This window comes from Schistocerca americana, chromosome 2 (assembly GCF_021461395.2).
Source record: "Schistocerca americana isolate TAMUIC-IGC-003095 chromosome 2, iqSchAmer2.1, whole genome shotgun sequence".
NCBI classification, from domain to species: Eukaryota; Metazoa; Arthropoda; class Insecta; order Orthoptera; family Acrididae; genus Schistocerca; species Schistocerca americana.
In genome coordinates this window covers 329,005,160-329,011,939 of record NC_060120.1, presented here as the reverse complement: position 1 = coordinate 329,011,939, position 6,780 = coordinate 329,005,160, and positions in this window count along the sequence as shown.

Sequence of the window (6,780 nt, the reverse complement as noted above, 5' to 3'; positions counted from 1 at the left end):
TTGTGCTATTCTCAACTTCAGAGGCAATTTTAGTGAAACCCTCCTCAGTAAAACCTGGATGGCCACCCACTGACATTGCGCAATGACGAAGCGTTCTTGGGTGGGGTAATTTCACAAATTTTCGTAAGTAGCTGTATGCCTTGGCAGTATAAAAGTGTAGGGTCAGGGCAAATTTCCTTATTTGCTGAGAATAATGGCATACTTTAGAGCTGCACTGAAGTTCCAATAGCTCCGTCAACAAACCAACTACATGTTCACTGTTTAACATATCAGAAAATGAACTACATAGCCTTCTTCTCAAACCAGCAACTAAAGTCTGTAACTGCACTATTCTTCTTTTGTGTCGTACACTAAGTTGCTTCATTTGCTTTATCCGCTTCTTTAGTCACACATTCTCTGCTTGTACTCTGTTATATTGTGTTTTCAACTTCTTAGGGCTTGGTAGACAGTAATTGTGGTCAGCAGAAACAGATGTGGGTCCGACAGGCACTGAAAGAATGCAGTTACATCATAAGTTTATAACAGAGTTACACCATAAGATTATAATAGAAAGTATGTAATTCAAAGTAATAAGAACACCGAGTAAAATTAAATTATTGACTTACTTTGTGCTAATGATGTCACTGTAACAGCACTATCTTGCAAATTGTCGAAAGATCGCTTTCTGGGTTGTGGTCGTAATACTTTATCTTGCTTTTGTAAATGTGGTGGAAAGTTAAAGATAGTAGGTACTGCTTTTGACAAAAGGCGCCTCTGGACATTTGTGTGGTACATATATTTCTCTTCAAAATGAGCTGAACAGAGGTAACTGGCTGTAGTAGGAAACCAGTTTTCTCGCTTCATATTTATAATCCATCTTTTTGTCATTTCCTTATCTTTTAAAGGAAATCTGTAATCAACGATAAATAAATCACTTCCTGCATTTGTCTTAAGCATAATTACAGTTCCAATGCAAATGACTCTTTAATAAACATTAAAAAACGTGTGTCGTGTTTCGGCACTAATATACTTACTTATAATATGAAATATTTGTTGTTTTATCGCTGCGATTTGTGCAGTTGAACGCTGAACACACTGCAGGCATGTTGACTTTATATTTTGTAACAAAAAAGTCAACTAGAAAAGTTAAATATTGCAGTAATATCACAACAGCTGACACACTTCCAACACAAACAACAGTAACGCTTTCCTAATGTTTTGACTAAGGAGAACATGGCGGCCGAGTTAGCGTTGGTTGCCGCTAGGAGTGCTGTAACTAGTATCTCAGCCACTCTATGAAATTTTAACTCATTGGTGCCACCCCACAGGGTGTTAAAATCTCCCAAAAGTAGGAAAGGTTTAGGGAGTTGATCAATCAGTGCAGCTAATACATTCAGGGGTACTGCACCATCTGGAGGAAGGTATACATTACAGAAAGTTACTTCCTGTGTCATCCTTATTCTGACAGCCACAGCTTCGAGAGGGGTTTCAAGGGGCACAGTTTCACTACAGACTGAGTTTAGGACATAAACGCAAACACCATCTGACAATCGATTATAGTCGCTACGATTCCTGTAATATCCCTTATAACCATGGAGGGTAGGGGTCCACATTGCAGGGAACCAGGTTTCCTGGAGGGCAATGCAGAAAGCAGGTGTAAAGCTTAATAGTTCAGTAGCTCAGCCAGGTGGTGGAAAAAAACTGCTGCAATTCCACTGCAGGATCAAGTCATTGTGTGACTGGAAAGGCATAGAACATCCAATGAGGCAGTTTACGCCTCGGGGTCACCTGCTGCCACTGACCTATTGCCTGAGCAGCATATATCCATTGTGTCTTAGGGTCCAGCGAATTCCAGGTCCTCAGCAGATGCCAGAATCTCCACCTCATCTGCAGACACAGAGCTTGTAGGTAGTGGTGGTGTGGACGCACCACAATTCCCTTGGTCTTGGGGATCTTTTTTTGGATTTCTCTCACTGCTCCTTCGGTTTCCCTGGCTGGGAGGATTTCACTGATTCAGTCTCCGGGACTGAGGATGAGCATGAAGCCCTATGACCAGCTGCTTTTGGGCTCTTCAGCCACTGGCAGGTGTCATCTTTCCCACTAGCAGAAACCTGCGAAGAGAGAGAGATCCAAGAAATCCCTTCCTAGCGAGAGGAGTTGAAGACTTACACTTCTCTGGCGCAGAAGTGGGGACTGATATCCCTGATGGTTGGGGAGTGTTACTCCCGAAGTAGGTGGTGCAGGACAACAGGGAGGGAAGTGCCCCCCACCATCAAGGGGGCAGGTGTAGTCTTCTGGCTCTGAGAGGTGACTGGGTTTGGCGGAGCTGATGGGGCTAGAATTGTCATAGCGGCGGCGTAAAATGATGTCATACATACAGGAAGTAGGCGTTCAAATTTCCTCTTAGCCTCAGTGTTGGTCAGTCAGACCAGGGTTTTGTACTCCGTGATTTTCCTTTCTTTCTGGAGAATCCTGCAGTCAGGCGAGCAAGGCGAATGGTGCTCTCCGCAGTTGACACAGATGGGAGGTGGGGCACATGGAGTATTGGGATGTGATGGGCGTCTGCAATCATGACATGTAACACTGGAAGTACAGCAGGAAGACATATGATTGAACTTCCAGCATTTAAAGCACCACATTGGGGGAGGGATATAGGGCTTTACATCACAGTGGTCCATCACCTTGACCTTCTCGGGTAATGTATCACCATTGAAGGCCAAGATGAAGGCACCGGAGGCAACCTGATTATCCTTCGGACCCTGGTGGACACACCAAACAAAATGTACATCTCGGCGCTCTAAATTGGCTTGCAGCTCTTCATCAGACTGCAAAAGAAGGTCCCTGTGAAATAAGATACCCTAAACCATATTTAAGCACTTATGGGGCGTGATGGTTACAGAAGCATCCCCCAGCTTGTCACAAGCGAGTAACGCCTGTGAATGGGCAGAGGATGCTGTGTTGTTCAAGATTGACCCAGATCTCATTTTAGACAAGCCCTCCTCCTCCCCAAACTTGTCCTCTAAATGCTCAACAAAAAACTGAGGCTTCATCGTCATGAAAGATTCCCCATCAGCTATAGAACATACAAGGTACTGGGGCAAATAAGAGCCACTGCCATCCATAGCCTGGCATTTCAGCCTGTGAACGCTTAGAGACTGCTGGTGTTTGACCACCATCAAGAGATGATGTACTACACTTCATTGCATGTCATCTGCCCTGATGCCCCCCACTCTGACCAGGGGCCCTCCCCACGGGCACCACCCAGCTGCAGCAAAGGCCACCTGGCAGGATGGCCATTGCCGGGAGTCCGAATACCCCAGGGTGACAGGCATCTACTCCTCGGCATACGTGGGGAGTTAACGGTGTAGGCATCAGCAGAGCGATCCCTGTGTGGTCAGGGGGCTACAACCAACAGGGTACATGGTGGGCCCACCACAATGGACTGGCTACTCTGCTGGATATCAGGTGCAACCAAGTCCATATCATCGTCAGCGTAGAAAACGATACTGCACAGTTGATGCAAAAATATGCACCCAGGAGGGTGACCTTTCCCAACAGTTGGAGAATTAGCAGAAGTGCAGACCCACGTTGACGAAGGATGCAATAGGTGTCAGCGCATGATGGCACGAAGCATCATGTAAGGCGCCCTTCTGCAATTAGCTCGCTCTTTGGGAAAATTGTGAAAAATGGAGGTCAAACCCTACAGGGGACCATCACATAAAGGCCAAAATGAGTGAGACTCTTTTTAGTCGCCTCTTATGACAGGCAGGAATACCTCGGGCCTATTGTAACCCCTGGACACGCAGGGGGTTATCTGGAGACATCATATCTGCAGTGACACCTCCCATTCCCAGTATGCTGAGAGCATTACCAAAGGCCATCAGACAGGCACTATCCTCCAGATCCAGTTAGCAAACAGATTTTGCATGCAATTTCCCCATACACCACCAAGAGCCAGCTACGAAAGAATGCCCACCTCGTCACCCAATACCACCCCAGACTGGAACAACTAAACCACATCCTTCATCAGGGCTTTGATTATCTTCCACCATGTCCTGAAATGAGGGATGTCACACCCAGGATCCTTCCCACCCTTCCTATTGTGGTGTACCATTACCCACCCAATCCCCATGACATCCTAGTCCATCCCTAAGCCACTCCCAATCCCAATTCCAACCCCAACTCCTTGCCAAAGAGATCATATCCCTGTGGCCAGGTGCAAGACCTGCCTAATCCCACCCACCCTGTGCTTCCTATTCCTGTCCCCATCACAGGCCACACTACCGATGAAAGCAGCCATGTCATATACCAGCTCTGCTGCAATCATTGCACTTTTTTGTATTGATATGACTACCAACCAGCTCTCCACCATGATGGATGGCCACTGTCAAACTCACCATGAGAAAAGTATAGCAGTCTGGGCACAATGTGCAGTTGAACATAACATGCTTGATTTGAACAGTTGCTTCGCAACTTGGACCATCTGGAACCTCCCCTCCACCACCAGCCTTTCTGAACTGCGTAGATGGTAGTTATCTTTGCTCCCAAAATTATCCCAGCCTCAGCCTATGGTATTCTCCTGTCTCCACACTGTCCACCCAAGTTTCCACTCCCTTTGTGATAACACCTTGTCTGTTTTCACATCCCCTCATGCTGACTGGGTGCTGCCCACTGCCTACCCACCCATCCTTTCCCCTTCCCTGCTCCTCTTTTTTTCCACTCCCCGATTTTTTCCCCCACGTTCCATCTCCTGATGCTGCAGTCTCATCAGGCTGCCATCTAGTCTCTGCACGCCGCACCCTACAGTGCTCTTCTCTCCCTCCCTCAGAACCTGCCATCCATCTCACTTCACCACCCACTCCAGATTCTCATGTGACAGTCGCATTATGGTTGGAGTTGCCAGTAGTAGCAGTCATATGTGCATAAGGTGTGCTTGGTTCTGTGAATACGTGTGTGTGTTTTTTCTTTGCTGAAGAATGCTTTGGCTGAAAGCTATGATGTGTGACAGTCCTTTCATTGTGCCTCGTCTCATCCCAAGCATGGGTTTTGCAAGGGATTGAGCAACACGGTTTGTGAAAGGGATTTAGCTGGTTGACCTTAGTGAGAGGGAGACTTTTCACCTGGCTAAGATGTTGAAATCCCTGGTGTGAAGGTACAAGACTAGGAAGTGGGTAGAAGTAAACTCTCCCAAACCTTACACAAGTTCTAGTTTATTCAGAAATAATACAGATTGCCCTAACTGTGTAGTGATTGTACCTACAGGATGGCCAAGTCTATTAAAGAGATGGTGACTAACTTCCACCATTCCGACTGCCTGATAAAAGCTCTTCAGTACCTTCTCTCCACACTAGCACCTACATCAGAGTCCCGCAGCCACTGCCTAAATACTCATCAGTGACTATCTCTGGCTGCCTGCCTACAGCCCGTTCCTCAGCTCAAGTCAGCTGCTGCTATCCACACTGACTATTTTCGTTACCGGGAGCCTAACCTCAAGAGAGAGAGAGAGAGAGAGAGAGAGAGAGAGAGAGAGAGAGAGAGAGACCGGAGCAGCGTGCTCCCAAGTTTTATTAACTTTTCCCCTTCGACCCCGTCATCAGTTGGCATGACGTAGCAAGTGCAACTTGTCCTGATTGGGTATTGTTTAAGTATTAATTTCATTACTTTTCTTCAGAAGAGGTAAAACACGATGACATTATACATGGACAGCATACAGTTACAATTATATCAAAATACAATTTCGTTAGACATTGATACATACAATTTGTAGTGTTGGCAGAAGAGCCAACAATGTGTTTCTAGAGGAGGCCGAAATGCACGCGTTTAATTACACGCTGACTGGCGTGAGGTCTGGAACAGGACAATATCTTGAGAAGTGCAAATAAAGTACGTAGATGAAGTAATACTTAACTTTAATCCACAATTGTAGAACATCTCTCGTTACGGTACATGCTTCACATAATATTAATTATCAATTGAATACGGCGCCTTGCTAGGTCGTAGCAAATGTAGCTGAAGGCTATGCTAACTATTGTCTCGGCAAATGAGAGCGTATTTGTCAGTGAACCATTGCTATGAACGTCGGCTGTACAACTGGGGCGAGTGCCAGGACGTCTCTCTAGACCTGCCGTGTGGTGGCGCTCGGTCTGCAATTACTGACAGTGACGACACGCGGGTCCGGCGTATACTAATGGACTGCGGCCGATTTAAAGGCTACCACCTAGCAAGTGTGGTGTCTGGCGGTGACACCACACAATTAAACATTGATATATATCAAAATACAGTATCATTAATTACTGATAAATACAATTACAGCAACATCATTGAGCATGGCCAAGAACATTTAACATTGACACAGTGACATTATACATTTCATAAGACAACTTTTACTTTTTTACAATTAGACTTTTGTATACATATTTTTAACATTTTACTGTTATTTAACATCTGTTTCTGAACAATACCGTCTCTTCTTGGCCTTTTCCACATCTTTCATAAATTACTACATCTTCAGACCCTTTATACTTTGTCTTCTAGTTAAACTAGTTTCTGGGTACTGGTTCACAATGGTGTTTCTTATGCATACTTTAGAACAACAATCACTGTCTTCAAAATATTTCCATATGCTCTTAAAACAGTCTTTGCAACATGTGCATTATTCGCAACAGCATGTTATTATAATAAGGATAATTATTGCTATGGATACATTTGTGGTTATGGAGTAGTGTGTGAAATACCGTGAATATTTCAATTCTTCCTCCTGTCTCTCTACCATCCAATCTTTTTCCTGCGACCTTCAAATCG